Source organism: Ovis aries, chromosome 9, assembly GCF_016772045.2.
Source record: "Ovis aries strain OAR_USU_Benz2616 breed Rambouillet chromosome 9, ARS-UI_Ramb_v3.0, whole genome shotgun sequence".
In the NCBI taxonomy this organism is placed as follows: domain Eukaryota; kingdom Metazoa; phylum Chordata; class Mammalia; order Artiodactyla; family Bovidae; genus Ovis; species Ovis aries.
In genome coordinates, this window is record NC_056062.1 from 82,128,243 (window position 1) to 82,145,174 (window position 16,932).

A 16,932-nucleotide genomic window follows, 5' to 3' on the forward strand; every position below is an offset into this window, starting at 1 on the left:
ATCCCATAAACGGTAGCCTTCCAGGCTCCTCTGTCCATGCGATTCTCCAGGCAACAACACTGGGATGGGTGCCATTTCCTTCTCCAGGGGAACTTCTCTACCCAGGAAGTGAACCCAGGTCTCCTACATTGCAGTTAGATGCTTTACCAACTGAGCTATGTGGGAAGCCATGTCTATGTATAGAAATACAAATATGTACATCATCACGGATTTGAAGACCAAAATAACCCACAGACATCTTCCACTTGAGGAAATGGTCCAGGTAGGAAGTGAATTAGCCTTATTTATTTAAATGGCAATTCACTCATTTACTCAAAAACTACTCTGGACTGCTATAAGCGAGGAATTGTTCTTAGAGTGGAAAATGGCATAGAGTATATAGGGAAGATAAACAAGGACCATGTACATTCCAGCAAGGGGAGAAAAGACAGGTAATAAACATGATAACTGCAGACAGTGATAGAATGCAATAAAAGAAATACACATGGGAAGTACCATGACATCACCCAGGACTATTTACGGTGTTGTTGTTGTTGTTGTTAAGTCGCTAAGTTGTGTCTGACTCTTTTGCAACACCATGAACTGTAGCCCGCCAGGTTCCTCTGTCTATGGGATTTCTAAGCCAGGAATACTGGATTGGGTTACCATTTCCTCCTCCAAGGGATCTTCCCAACCCAGGGATTGAACCCATGTCTCCTCCATTGGCAGACAGATTCTTTACCACTGAGCCACCAGGGAAACCCAGTGGGGGATACTTTAACCTCATAATATTCATCAACCCCACCACCATTACTCTTCCTTGCAAAGGAAAATTGGTAGCGTCTTAATATTACGTAAGTCACTGTACAAATACATCTTTAAGACAAGTTTCTTAGATGAAAGCCATCACCAACTCCTCCCACCATCACATACTCTCAACCAGATTAGTGCCCCTAAACTAATCTTCTATAAAAATTTTGGAACCATCACAGAGTTTTTGATGGAAAATAATTGGCTATTTTAGAAAGGATGATTCATTCAGCCTCACTAAGGAGATGACAATTGCATTGAAGGATGAGAAAGAGGTAGCTCTTGAAAGAGCTAGGAAAAAGATCAGTGTGGCAAATGCATCTGTGTGATCAGTCAATGTCCAACTCTTTGCAACCCCAAGGACGGTAGCCTGCCAGGCTCCTCTGTCTATGGGATTTCCCAGGCAAGAATACTTGAGCAGGTTCCCATCTCCTCCTCCAGAGGATCTTCCCAACCCAGGAATAGAACCTGTCTCCCGAGTCTCCTGCACTGGCAGACAGGTTCTTTAAAACTAGCGCCACCTGGGAAGCCCAGTATAGTTCAGGGAGAAGCAGATGTATCCGGCTTAGTGAGGTAGACAAAGGCCATAAGAGTTCTTACCTGAACCAGAAGGGCTTGAACTGAAGGGTGATAAGCAGGAGAGTATATTGTTGTTGCTTAGTTGCTAAGTCATGTCTGACTCGTTTGGTACCCCATGGACGGTAGCTATATATTACAATGTGAGGAAGACACTAAATTTGTTTATATGGCATGATAACTACATAAAATTAGGGACAGAAGACAATAAGGAAATTTATGAAAGATTGTTGTTCTACTTTAATCTTTTTAATATTTCCTGCAATTCCTATTCTTTTAATCAGCTTTATTGCTGTTGTCTAGTCACTAAGTCATGTACGACTCTTTGCAACCCCATGGATTGCAGCACACCAGGCTTCCCTGTCCTTCACTATGTCCTAGAGTTTGCTCTAACTTACGTCCATTGAGTCAGTGATGCCATCCAACCATCTCATTCTCTGCCATTCTCTTCTTCTCCTGCCCTCAATCTTTCCCAGCATCAGGCTCTTCTCCAAAGAGTCGGCTCTTCATATCAAGTGGACAGTTTTGGAACTTCAGCTTACAGCACCAGTCCTTCCAATGAATATTCAGGGTTGATTTCCTTTAGGATTGAACTGGTTTGATCTTCTTGCTATCAAAGGGAGTCTCAAGAGTCTTTTTTCAGCACCACAGTTTGAAAGCATCAATTGTTCGGCGTTCAGCCTTCTTTATGGTCTAACTCTCACATATGTACTGTAAAAACCATAGCTTTGACTATATGTACCTTTATCAGCAAAGTGGTGTCTCTGCTTTTCTCTTTTTTTATATTTATTTATTTGGCTGCTTTTTATTTATTAAATGGGCTTTCTTTGCAGCATGTGGGATCTAGTTCCTTGACCAGGGATCAAACCCAAGTCCCCTTCCTGGGAGTTTGGCATCTTACCCACTGGACCACCAGGGAAGTCCCAGTATCTCTGCTTTTTAATACAATGTCTAGGTTTGTCATAGCTTTCCTTCTAAGGAGCAAGTGTCTTTTAATTTCATTGCTGTAGTCAACATCCACAGTGATTTTGGAGCCCAGGAAAAGAAAATCTGCCAGTTTCCATTTTTCTCCCATCTATTTGCCAGAAATAATGGAACTGGGTGCCATGATCTTGGTTTTTTTAATGTTGAGTTTTAAACTAGCTTTCTCCAGAAAAACATCTATTTCTTCTTTATTGACTATGCCAAAACCTTTGACTGTGTGGATCACAACAATCTGGAAAATTCTTAAAGAGATGGGAATAACAGACCACCTGACCTGCCTCTTGAGAAATCTGTATGCAGGTCAAGAAGCAACAGTAGAACAGACCGGTTCCAAATTGGGAATGGAGCACGTCAAGGCTGTATATTGTCACCTTGCTTATTTAACTTATATGCAGAGTATATTATGAGAAACATTGGGCTGGGTGAAACACAAGCTGGAATCAAGATCACCAGGAGAAATATCAATAACCTCAGATATACAGATGACACTACCCTTATGGCAGAAAGTGAAGAAGAACTAAAGAGCCTCTTGATGAAAGTGAAAGAGGAGAGTGGAAAAAGTTGGCTTAAAACTCAACATTCAGAAGAAAAAAGTCCATGGAGTTGCCAAGAGTCTGACAAGACTTAGTGACTGAACAACAACAGAAGAATGAAGCCCAGGAATTTTATTTGATAACTGAAGAAAGGATGTACTTTCTCCTGGGAACGTGAACTAGGAATCCCATAACCTCAGGACATTTGGTATCTATCGTAGGACCATGAAGGAAGTCTCCCTAGGACACAGATCACAGAGTGGAAGCCAGACAGAGAGAGGAAGAGAAATGAGACCTTGATACTGACAAGCCTTATCTACAGCCTGAACCACCTCTGGCCTCTTTAGGTGAGTTAATGAGTTCCCTTCATTGTTTAGGTCAGTGAAGCTGGGTTTTCTGTTGCTTTCAACCAAAAGACTCCTAATTAATAATACCAACACAATGACCCAGCCACCTCGAGTGAAAAATACACATATGTTTTACTTCAAAATATAGTTAAACTGAACTCAAAATGCATAGAGCATAATCACCATAAAAAGAACAACCCAGCTGGCAGTTGAGCAAAATCACCATCTACAGCATCTAGAAAACATTTTCACAATTGAGAACACTCCAGATTTCCAGCTGCTGAGGAGTATCATTCCTCAAGTGTTGACTGGTTGGCATCTGCCGGGACAAATGACCATGGGAAGCTCTCTGCACTCCAAGCTTTTCTCAATCGGGTTGGACGCCACTGAGAAGAAACCTTGGTATCTTGTGAAAACCTCATCCGAGGTCCCTGAATGGAGAGCTGCTGCTGCTGCTGCTGCGTCTCTTCAGTCGTGTCCGACTCTGTGCAGTCTCATAGACGGCAGCCCACCAGAGCAGGCAGATAGAAAAACTCCTGTGGAGTCGAGGCTTCTAACTTTTTGCCGTGCGGTTTGAATGGGGAAGTCTGAGTATGTGCTATGCAGCTCCAAACAGTATGACTAAATCAACCTAGAGCCTTCAAGGTAACATAAAAAGGGGAAATGGAGAAACGTTTCTAAATCCACGGAGTCATGTTCTCCCTTTCATTCATATTTCTAATTCTCCTGTCCTCTTACCACATTTGAGCAACTGGAGAAGCCTCCGAGATAGGATGATGTAACAACATAAAAATTGTCAAGGGAGAACTTCCAGAGATTATAGAGTGAATGAAACACATGGCTTGTGGTCTTCTTTGTCATACAAACCTATCTTCTCTTGGGGCACCATATTTTCTTTTTTCCTCTCTACTTCTTGGTGTTGACAAATACTAAGACATTAAAAGAAGAACTTTCTAGGCTTCTGTGGTAATGATGGATAAAGCAGATCCATTCACTGTAAAAAAAAATTTTTAAAGACTTAGCAGTTTGCAAGATGGGCACATGACGTGATAGGTCCTTCAAATGCAAGCTTATCTTGATATACGCTTTTGCTTACTGCAAATCTCAGAAGGGCATTTATATTAACTTTTGGGTAATTTCAGATCTAAGTTGAGGTCCTAGTGTCAAGGTTAGTTTTATAAATCTCCATGAACTATCAAAGAAAGCCATATCTGCCCCTTTTGTTGTCACTGGTATTTTGATCTCACAGCAAGAAAAGAATGTAGGTGAAGGTAAGAGCATAATCCTCACCTGTAAACATGAAATGAAAGAAGGCGATTCTAGAACAGTGGAGGAAAATACACACAGAAAGTGGGCAAGATGACTCATAAGTACAGGCACTGAAATAGCTCAGCTTTTGTATGTGGTATGACACGTCCTCCGACAACTAACTAATGTAACAGAATACTGAATCACTTGGGACTAGATTTATTTAACAGCTCCCATCAAGCGCACCTACATATGTAGTTCCTGCCGCTGACTTTCAGCAAAAATGGCTATCAGTCTGATAGCACAGGAGGGAGGTCACCCACTGGTCGATGCCCTTGCTTTAATGAGGTCCCCCTCACTTTGCCTTCCACCTACCCATCTGGCGAGCACGGGGCGTTCAGAGGCGGAGCCCCAGGGTCCCTGCTGAGGCTGAGGGCAGCCTCCTGGACTCTCCTTCCGTCTCTCCTGCACGCCGGGCCCTTCCCTCTTTCTAGCCAGCCCCGCATGTTTCATCTCTGGCTCCATTTGGCTCCTTCGAGGCGGAGGATCCACATCTGCTTGTCTCACCCAGTCTCTGCTCCTTGCTCACAGAAGCACACATGTCCTTCCCAAGTCAAAGCTTCACGGAGGACTGGTTCAAGGGAACAGACAGGGAAAGAACAGCAAGTGTGGGGATGCCTCACAGCTCAGGAAAATTTCCCAGGGCCTCACCTCTGCAGTCCTGGCTCCCCCAGACATCCCTCGGCCTCTGCATACCCTGAGTCCTCGGCACTGACCAGTGCCAGGAGGACAGAGCTCACCTCTCTCTGATGTGGGGCAGGGGATGGGTGAGAGCCCCACATTCCTGCCCCCTCTCCCTCAGGGCTGATGCATTCCTGGGCCTGCAGTTCCAGTCAGGACCGAATGACGGAATCAACTGGTATCCCCTCTGACATCATTTTCTGAAGTTGAAAATTCACTTTTCCGAGGTGTCCCCTCAGACCAGGGACACATCTTCCTATGTACTCCCTACTCCGTAGAAAAACAACTCTCTGCAGGCCTTTGCTCACACAGCTCACAGTAGAACACAGAGTCAGGCGGTCTGTCTTCGGACCTTACTCTGTCACTGGTTTGCTCCCTGCATGGTCTCGGGCACACCATGGAACCCCTTTAAGCCTCAGTTTCCTTGCCCATGGAACTGTGGTAAGGTCTCAAAGAGATAGTCCACATAGCACTGATTTTGGAACACAATTATAAAGAAAGCTGAGCACCGAAGAATTGATGCTTTTGAACTGGGGTGTTGGAGAAGACTCTTGAGAGTCCCTTGGACTGCAAGGAGATCCAACCAGTCCATCCTAAAGATCAGTCCTGGGTGTTCACTGGAAGGACTGATGCTGAAGCTAACACTCCAATACTCTGGCCACCTGATGTGAAGAGCTGACTCATTTGAAAAGACCCTGATGCTGGGAAAGATTGAGGGCAGGAGGAGAAGGGGACGACAGAGGATGAGATGGCTGGATGGCATCATGGACTCGATGGACATGAGTTTGGGTGGACTCTGGGAGTTGGTGATGGACAGGGAGGCCTTGCGTGCTATGGTTCATGGGACTGCAAAGAGTTAGACACGACTGAGTGACTGAACTGAAGAATTAACACCAGCAAGGAGCTCTACTCAGTGCTCTGTGATGACCGAAATGGGAAGGACATCTTTTAAGGGGGTGGGGGACGGGGGATATATGTATACAAACAACTGATTCACTTTGCTGCACAGCAGAAACTAACACATTGTAAAGAAACCATACTTTAATAAAAATAAAAACAAAAAGAATTAACACCAGAACTCTTGCCAATATATGGTAGCCACACTCCCACACGTAAAGGAATAATGCCTGGCATGGCAGGGGCCTCCTGGATTTTGCTCCATTACTGCAGCTGGTGACTGTTCTGACCAGTTGGCACCTTGGCAACCATCCACCAGTTGGCAACCATCCACGGTTGCCAAACATTTTCAATCTTCATGCCGGTTGTACTGTGAGTACTGAAAGCTTAGTCACCTAGAGAAGTATGTGCTAATGGGTCTTTAATGTGTGGGCAAGGCGAGACAGGAATATCAAGCAGAAGGGATGGGAGGAGAGGGGAGGGAGCAGATGGTAAGGTGGCTTTTGTCTGCACCGTGAGAGGCAAACAGGATCTTAATGGCTTGCAGCCTGATAGAGAAGCTCCGGAAGACTGTTGTATTACCTTCTGTGGCTACCATAATGAATGACCATGAACTGGGCTTAAAAATAAAAGATATTTATTCTCTTACAGTTTGGGAAGTCAGAAGTCCAAACTGCCTCTGCAAGTCATGGCAGGGCCATGCTCCCTCTGAAGATTCTAGAAGCACATCCTTTCTTGCCTCTTCCAACCTCCGGTGGCTACAAGTGTTCCTTGGCTTGTGGTAGCATCACACCAATCTCTGCCTTCCTCTTCACATGGCTTTGCTCGGTGATTTTCTGTGTCTCAAATCTCCCTTGGCCTTTCTCTTGGAAGGACATCTGTCACTGGAGTTAAACCAAGATGATCTCATTTTGAGAGCCTTAATTATATCTGCAAAGACCTTTTCTCAAGATAAGTTCAATTCACAGGTTCTGGGGGTGAAAACTTGAACATATCTTTGGGGGGGGGCCATATTCTCTACTATCACCCCACTGAAATTATACACAAAAGCAGAAGCCTTTGCACAAAGATGGCACTTAATAAACACTGTAGCTGATACATATCTTCATTGTGGTTGATAATTTTCAGAAGACTGTAATTCTATGACATGGAAGAGTGTGAGGTGGGAGCCTTGGTGCCCACCCAGAAATGCTCCCCAGAAGCATGCTGCTTTGCTCTAGCAGGGAATCTGTCTCCTCATCTTTTCCAGCTTCTAGAAGCCACCCACATTCCTTGGATCCTGGCCTCACATCACTCCCTCCTCCACTTACCATCACATCTTCTCTCTCTCACTCTGACCTTCCTGCTTCCCTTTGATAAGGATTCTCATGATTTATTGGGTCCACCCAGATAGTCCAGGATAATCACCCTATCACAAAAGTCTTCATTTAATCTTATCTGCAAAGCTTCTTTGCTGTACAGTTGGGTTCCAGGGATTAGAATGTGAACATTTTGGGGGGTTATTGTTCTGTCATTCTAAGAGCAATAGGACCCAGTGGGTTTCAAGGAAGGGACTGAAACCAGCAGAACTAGTCTGTGATACAAGCAGAAGAATCATACTGAACAGCAGAGACAAACAGACTAGCCGTGGCCAGAGGGTTTTAAAGTTTAGAAGCAACTTATACAACACATTTAAACTTATAAGCTAGCTGGCCATGTGTAGGAAAACTGGTTTGGGTCTTTGTCAATCAATCTTTGGAAGTTTTTGTGAAGCCCCGAGTCCCAGGATGCCTTTGGTTATTATTATAGGTGGACAGCCGGACAAGGTGGACCAGATGACTATTTGGGTCAAGATTCTATGCCCATGATGAGTAGGCCAGGTGTATGTGTGCCTGGGGTAATGCTGTTTTAGTAGACAAGAGTTCCTATCCAAGTGTTGTCCCGTAGAGAAAGATACTGGAACCAATTCAGGAACAAGGAAATGGTCAAACAGCCATAAGAAGGAATGCTGTGAAACTTTCAGAAATCCAGAAATGTGGATCACGTTGATTCCCAGAAATGCTTTATTAACACTAAGTACAAAGGGTACACAGAACTGTTTATATGGATTACATGTGTGTTTAAGGAATATGTAAATCACTAAAAATTTTAATAAAGGTTTAACTTCTCTCTAAAGTTTGGGAGGTTCATTCCAAAACATCTGGGCTTCTGGCAACAGCTTCCTGTCTCTGATCTTGCTCAGAATTGTTCAGAATGCCTTCCAGAGGCTCCTTTAGAGTTGGCTTTCCCTGCTCCTCTCTTCGCTGGTTTCTGATCCCATTCCTCCCTGCTTCCACTGTCTTTACAACCTCCATTCTACCTTGTTTAGATGACCTGTTAGGATAAAGCTCCTGAGCCCACTGGCTGGTCCAGGAGTCCTGGCTCGCCCTTCACAGATACAGGTGAGCAGGCTCCCTGCCCGTGTCACTCAAAGTCAGACCAGCCAGGCCAGCCAGCAGGTTTCAGCTCCAAGTAGGGATCAGAGAGATGAGATAATACTTCCTTTCCAGAAACACATTGCCTGGAAAAGTTACAAGTTATTTACCAACTAGTATAAGAAAAATTGTGCTCAGTGAGAAATTTTTCATAGCAACACAAATCTTAGAGCTGACACTGAATATTGAGATCCAGAAAGGATATTATCCGATGACACCTTGATGAGGAAAATGAAACAAACATCAAGAAGCCAAAAATGTCCTTCAGGAGACAGGACAACAATATGGTTGTGATGTACAGTTGTCCATTGCATCAAACCATATAGCCTGGCACTGGGGAGCAGGGCAGAATAGTATAAAGATTCAAAAACGCAAACATCCTGAACTCAGATTTTCTGAGCTCAAGCTCCAGCTCTGTCACTGATGCTTTTGAACAAGTGATTTAACCACTCTTTGTCTTAGTTTCTATACCTTCTCAATCTAGATAATAATAGTACCTTACTTTATTGGGTTGTTTTGAAGATTAAATGAGTAAATATATAAAAGCACTCAGAACAGTACCTGGAATGTAGCAAGAACTCAATGTGTGTTAGCCATTATTATTTTTACTGAAATACATCCAACACTATATCACTGACATGGAAAACTGCTTAGATAACCTATCTGGCTTCTCAAATAAGTGGTGCCCATGAACCAAAGCTCACAGAGCATTGCAATTTTATCTACTGATATAAGCTCCACGAAGGCATCTTGATGGTAGCTGGACTGAAGCATGTTCTGTCTGGTGCATGCTTTGTTGGTGCAGCAAGATGCTAATGAGATCACAGAGCAGAAAAGCAAAGTTTCCAACCATCTCTCAAGCATAAGCCACTGGCCCGAAGGACATCTGGTCACCATTACTGGGTATTATTGGACTATTGACCTCCTTATTGGGGAAATTACACAGCCATAGTCAACATATGTTAGGTCTTTAGGATCCCATTTCTGAGTACATAAGAATGCATTTTACCACCACCCAGGGGATTGGATAAGGATAATTCAAAGAAAATAGGAAAAGAATCCATATAAGAACATGTTGATACACAACTTTGAATTGCTTGCAACTAAGACAAAATATCACATAAAAGGAGCCAGAGACAGACAAACATGCATAATCTTGGATAAGTCACTTTTCATTTTACCAGTCTCAGTTTCCTTACTAACAAACAGATGGAGGTGTAGATGGTGACCTAGATCAGCCTACTGGAAGACCAAATGATTTCTTACGTGAAACACCCAGAATCTCACATAGCACATTATTAGAAAGACTATCTTAGAGGATCTATTATAAGAAGTATCCCATTTACTCTGCCCCCTGAAACTTCTAATCCAATTCTGAGAATATAAAGAAATACTATGCTGTAGAGAAAAAAAAACATAAGAAATTAACATGTGATATAGTATTATTAACTAAAGTACAGATATTGTTCAAATTTCACAAAATTTTTTGCTAGTGTCCATTATCCTTTATTCAAAATTCCACATTGTATTTAGCTGCATTGAGCAGCTTCAGCTACATGCAACAAATTCTGTAATTTTCTTTTCATTTTTATTGTTACAAATATTTTCTGGTTTTACTTATTATGGCTTCTTAGATATAACCATTATGTAAAAGTGGACATTTAACTTCCAAATACGTGGGGTTTTTTAAGTAGCTTTGATATTAACTTCTCATTTAAATGCTTTCTTCTCTGCAATCACCCTCTGTGTTTTTTCAGTCTTTTAGCTTTATTGAGGCTTTCAATGGCTAAGTCAAAGATCTCTCTTGGTAAATGACACATTGCATTTGAAAATATGTGGGTTATTTTCAAATATCTTTTGATAATGATTTCTAACATAATTCCGGAGTGATAAGAGAACAGACTCTGTACGATTTCAATGCCTTTAGACCATGAAATTTTTGTACCATTTTTTTATGTCCCTGGATATGTCCCAGTATCTCCTAGTTTATAGTCTAAGAGAACTTGAATAGAATTTGTATCCTACTGTTGTGTGAAAATTGTATAAATCTTAATAATGTTGAATTGGTTCATGGTGTTTTCAGGTCTGCCAAATACTTATACTTTTCGTATATTCATTCTACTAATTTTTGAGAGTTTGATACTGGAACTTCAACAAAAATCTTAATTTACCTACTTAAAAATAATTGTAGTATATAGTGGAACTATATGCAACTTTGTTCTGTATTTTCCAAGTCTCCTATAAAAATGTTATCATAAATGCTTTTATAGTTTATCATAATATCAAAATGTTTTCATAATTTAAAAAGAAGAAAGAGAAAAAAAGAGAAAGCAAGAAAACAATTCAATTTATAATTGTATTAAAAAGAATAACATATAACATACCCAGAAATAAACTTAATCAAGGAGGTGAAAGACCTAAACTCCGAAAACTGCAAAACACTGATGAAGGAAATTGAAGATGATACAAAGAAATGAAAAGATAGCCTGTGTTTTTGGATTGGAAGAGTTAACATTGTTAAAAATGTCCACACAACTCAAAGCAATCCACAAATTCAATGCAGTCCCTATTAAAATACCAATGGCATTTTTCACAGAACTAGAAAAAAGTAATTCTAAAATTTATATGGAAATGCAAAAGTCCCTGAATAGCCAAAACTATTTTGAGAAAGAGGAACAAAGTTAGAAGTATCATGTTGCCTGATTTCAGACTATACCACAATATTACCGTAATCAAAACAGGATAGTACAGGCACAAAAACAGGCACACAGATGAAGGTAACAGAATGGCCCAGAAACAAACCCAAGCATATATGGTCAATTAATCCATGACAAAGGTGGCAAAAATATACACTGGGGAAAGGACAGTGTCTTCAGTAAAGGGTATTAGGAAACTGGACGGCTACATGCAAAAGAATCTAAATGAACTACCTTCTTACACCATATACAAAAATAAAATGAATTAAAGACTTAACAGTAAAATCTGAAACCACAAAACTCCTAGAAGAAAACATTGGCAGTACACCATCTGACATCAATCTTAGTAATTATTTTTCAGCTCTGGTCTCCTTAGGCTAGTGAAACAAAACCAAAGATAAACAAATGAGACTGTATCAAACTAAAGAGCTTTTGTACAGCAAAGGAAAACATCAACAAAATGAAAAAGTCCACCTACTGATTGAGAAAAGATAGTTGCAAACAATATATCTGATAAGAAGTTAATACCCAAAATATATAAAGAACTCATACAACCCAACATTAAAAAAAAAATCAACATGATTAAAAAATAGACAGAGGACCTGAATAAACACTTGTCCAAAGAAGACATACAGATGGCCAACCCATTCAGTTCAGTTCAGTCGCTCAGTCATGTCCAGCTCTTTGCAACCCCATGAATCGCAGCACGCCAGGCCTCCCTGTCCATCACCATCTCCTGGAGTTCACTCAGACTCACGTCCATCGAGTCCGTCATGCCATCCAGCCATCTCATCCTCTGTCGTCCCCTTCTCCTCGTGCGCCTAATCCCTCCAGCATCAGAGTCTTTTCCAATGAGTCAACTCTTCACATGAGGTGGCGAAAGTACTGGAGTTTCAGCTTTAGCATCATTCCTTCCAAAGAAATCCCAGGGCTGATCTGCTTCAGAATGGATTGGTTGGATCTCTGCAGTCCAAGGGACTCTCAAGAGTCTTCTCCAACACCACAGTTCAAAAGCATCAGTTCTTCGGTGCTCAGTCTTCTTCACAGTCCAACTCTCACATCCATACGTGGGTACTGGAAAAACCATAGCCTTGACTAGACAGACCTTAGTCAGCAAAGTAATGTCTCTGCTTTTGAATATGCTATCTAGGTCGGTCATAACTTTTCTTCCAAGGAGTAAGTGTCTTTTAATTTCATGACTGCAATCACCATCTGCAGTGATTTTGGAGCCCCCAAGAATAAAGTCTGACACTGTTTCCACTGTTTCCCCATCTATTTCCCATGAAGCGATGGGACCAGATGCCATGATCTTCGTTTTCTGAATGCTGAGCTTTAGGCCAACTTTTTCACTCTCCTCTTTCACTTTCATCAAGAGACTTTTTAGTTCTTCTTCACTTTCTGCTGTAAAGGTGGTGTCATCTGCATATCTGAGGTTACTGATATTTCTCCCGGCAATCTTGATTCCAGCTTGTGTTTCTTCCAGCCCAGCGTTTCTCATGATGTACTCTGCATAGAAGTTAAATGAGCAGGGTGACAATATACAGCCTTGACGTACTCCTTTTCCTATTTGGAACCAGTCTGTTTGTTGTTCCATGTCCAGTTCTAACTGTTGCTTCCTGACCTGCATATAGATTTCTCAAGAGGCAAGTTAGGTGGTCTGGTATTCCCATCTCTTTCAGAATTTTCCACAGTTTCTTGTGATCCACACAGTCAAAGGCTTTGGCATAGTCAATAAAGCAGAAATAGATATTTTTCTGGAACTCTCTTGCTTTTTCCATGATCCAGCCATAAAGCAACTCAAAACCATAGTGACGCAACACCTCACACCTGTCACAATGGCTATCATCAAAGAGACAAGAAATAACAAGTGTCGGCAAGGATGTGGAGAAAAGGAAGCCCCTGTGCACTGCTGGTGGGAGCGTAAATTGCTGACAGATGGGAACTGACTTCTTGTGGTGATCGTTTAGGAATGTATAGGAATATGAATCATTATGTTGTACATCTGAAATAATGCAGTATTACAAGTCCATTATACTTCAGTTTTTTAAAAAAGAAAGAAATACAGCTGTCAGGGTGATATGAAGAGGATCTGATAGCAACTGAACACACAATAGGGTAACTTACAGGAGGGGGAAGACTAAGGACAAGAAATGTGAATCCTTTATAATGGGTATATACGCAATGCCTTTTGTTTCAGATGAGACATTACCTTTTTAATACTGGACTGTAAGCATAACTGCTCTTTGCTTTACGGGGAGACACTATCTGTATCTTCCAAGGCTTTTCACTACATAAACTTCCCTAGATGAAGCTAAGAAAGATAATCCAGAATAAAAGGAAGTCAGTATCTCTGCTTGCGAGCCATGCAGAAACAAGAAAGATATGTGGAGAATTATCTCCCATTACTGGGTTGGGAAGATCCCCTGGAGAAGGAAATGGCAATCCACTCCAGCACTCTTGCCTGGAAAATCCCATGGACGGAGGAGCCTGATAGGGGTCCCTGGGGTCACAAAGAGTCGGACACGACTGAGCGATTTCACTTTCACAGTGGAGGCTATAGCCCACAGGGTTGTAAAGAGTTCGACACAACTGAAGCCACTTAGCCTGCCCAGTGGGGGCTCAGTGGTAAAGAATCCGCCTGCCAATGCAGGAGACACAGGTTCCATCCCTGAATCAGAAAGATCTCCTGGAGTAGGAAATGGCGATACACTCCAATATTCTTGCCTTGAAAACTCCATAGACAGAGGAGCTTGGCAGGCTATGGAGTCACAAAAAGTCAGACACGACTGAGTGAATGAGCACACACACGGTTCTTACTAGCAAATTCCACTTCCTAACCTTTTTGTATAAATACCCTGATGCCGGGAAAGATTGAAGGCGGGAGGAGAAGGGGACGACAGAGGATGAGATGGTTGGATGGCATCACCGACTCAATGGACATGAGTTTGAGTAAGGTCCAGGAATTGGTGATGGACAGGGAAGCCTGGTGTGCTACAGTCCATGGGGTCGCAAAGAGTCGGACACGTCTGAGTGACTGAACTAAACTATGAAGACCATAGGGCTTTATTGTGTGTGCTATGATCTGATGTTCATAAATGTAAAAGTGGACATTCTAAAATCTTTTCTGCGTGGTGATTATAATAGACCACTGCAGCAATGCTTAAATGCAAAGGTAAGACACCTATTGTCATTTTATTCTTTTGAGAGTTTTAGAAATTGACCAGTCTTTGCCTGGGCCTTTCTAGGCTGTACTTGGTAAGCATTTACCAGCTCCACCTAAAAGAGTACAGATAGGTGTCCACCTGGTTGAACCAGGCTACCTGGAATGACAGGGCAGGCATCAATCAGGTACACTTCCTCGTGAACAGCTTTCCCCAGCACCATGGGAATAAATTTCCAGTAAGTTGCAGGGCAAGATTTCCAGCAAGTTCCATTGAAATAGCACGACAGTGGCTTGTTCTTCCATCAGAGAGACACAACTGTGCCCTTTCCAACAAGGTCTGGATCCAGCTGTAGGTGGGGAGATGGAAATGCTTTGATCTTTCTCAGATGCTCTGTCAGCCCTGGGGCAGGACTGCTCCATATACCCACTCTCCCTGCATTCTTTGGGACTCTACTTTTCCCTAGCCAATCTAATGTTTAACATATCCGGCTATGGTTAATAATTCTTTTTTTCACTTTTTTTATAATTCTTATTGAGATGCAGTTGGTTTACAATGCTGTGTCAATTTCAGATAACAGCAAAGTGAATAATTCTGTAGACTGAACTTTAACCTGTTCAAATGATCTTGTGACTTCTCTCTCCTGATGGAACCTGAATGACACAGTTTAGGGGGTAGGGGGGCGGGGCAGGGATCAGGCCCTGATGACACTGGCTGGGCTAGAAGGCTTGTTCTTCCTCTGGACTTTTCAGTTATGTAGGCCAATGCTTTTTTTTCCTTAATGGATCCATGTTGAACTGGGTTTTCTGCCTCTAGCAAATTAAAGAATCTCAATTACATAAGCCACAAAAGAAGGAACAATTAAAGGAACAAGAAATGTTTATCTAGGAAAAAAGTCACCTTCCTAGCAGGCAGTATGAGAACAATTTACATTTCCATTGTGTGAAACAATTTGCATATTATGATCAGTTTGAATTATATGACCATAGTATAATTTGTCACCTGATGACCACACGACTGAGCGACTCACACTAACATTAATTTGTCATCTGATGACCAAATTAGAACCAATGGGTAGAAGTTACAGAGAGACAAAATCTCAATTCACATGACTGCGTAAGGGAAACTTTTCAGCAATTCAGGATTCACATGGAATGAACTACCTCGTCCTTTGGGGGCGCTCTGTCCCCGGAAGGGTTGGGGTACAAGAGGTGGGTGAGTCACTGTCAGGTACGCTATGGAAGGGATGCTTGCTTTGGGTAAAATATGCAACTAAACGACCTGTAAAGTCTTTCCCAAGTCTGCTGCTGCTGCTGCTAAGTCACTTCAGTCGTGTCCGACTCTGTGAGACCCCAGAGACGCCAGCCCACCAGGCTCCCCCGTCCCTGGGATTCTCCAGGCAAGAACACTGGAGTGGGTTGCCATTTCCTTCTCCCAAGTCTAAGATTCTACTATTAGATTGTGGAAATTCCTTAGCCCAAATGCCATTAGTCAGTCCCAGTTAAGAGAAAAACCAGACAAGGGCAACATTGTGCATTATGTGAACCACTTGGGATTGGAACTTCGGGTACTGCCAGATGTTATCATAAGATGCAAAGAAAATGGACTAAGTCACCAGATAGGGGTGTTTAAATAGATTTCTTTGCCCTGCTCAGAACACAATGTATTGCATGAAAAACAGGAAAGCAATTACTGTAAATAAAATCATTCTAAAAATAAACATATTAAAACCTTGGTTTTAATTTGGTTTGAGCATATTTACCTGATTCAGATTGCTTGAACAAGAAGGTAAATGAAAAGCACTCCAAGATCCGGCTTCACCCAAGGTATGGAACATTAAGCTGGGAGGCAGCCAACATTGACTCTATTCCTGCTTTTTATAGTGACCTTGGGGCAAGAGGGAGGGGAAGAGAAATAAGAAAAAGAACTTGATTTTGCTGAGGTTTGGCTTGTCCAAGTACAAGAATCAACAAAACAGTAGTCACACCTACATCACAGAGTGTGTGAAAGTTAAACAGGAAATGCCTGCAAAAATAGAAAACAATGTGTTTGTCTATGAACATAATAGATATTTTGAGTCAGAATCTTTCAATGCAGAGGTTTCTGGGAATAAATTACACTGAAAGCTGCATTATTCAGCCAATATTTCCCAACACCTTCTGAATTAATATAACTTCTAAAGTTATCTCAATCAAAACTAGCCAGTTCTAGCGTGTAGGACAAGTTGGTTTAACATATACCTAAAAAAAGAAAGAAAGAAAGTGAAACTAAAACATACCAAAAAAAATCAGAAACACAGTGTACTCAAAGACATAATATATTCAGGAAGTCAGAGGCAACGTTGCATCTGACTATATACGGAATAGTCCTCTAGACCAAACATTTCAGCAAATCAGATCATTTCCTTTTCACTATCGACCTTTTTTTTTTTTCCTTTTCTTTAAGAGGAAAAAAAGAATTTCAACCACAGCTCCATCACAGGTTTTATGGAGCAAAACTTGCTTTCA

General features: G+C 41.8%; 1 long non-coding RNA gene across 1 annotated transcript; it reads right to left on the reverse strand.

Annotated features, from left to right (window-relative positions):
* Nucleotides 1-6,730: 6,730 nt before the first annotated feature.
* On the reverse strand, nt 6,731-16,302 carry LOC121820364 (uncharacterized). The gene is made up of 2 exons (XR_006060880.1): nt 16,188-16,302; nt 6,731-6,999 (listed from the first exon to the last, which is right to left on the reverse strand). It is a non-coding gene; the product is annotated as an uncharacterized LOC121820364 (long non-coding RNA).
* Between the last annotated feature and the right edge of the window lie 630 nt (nt 16,303-16,932).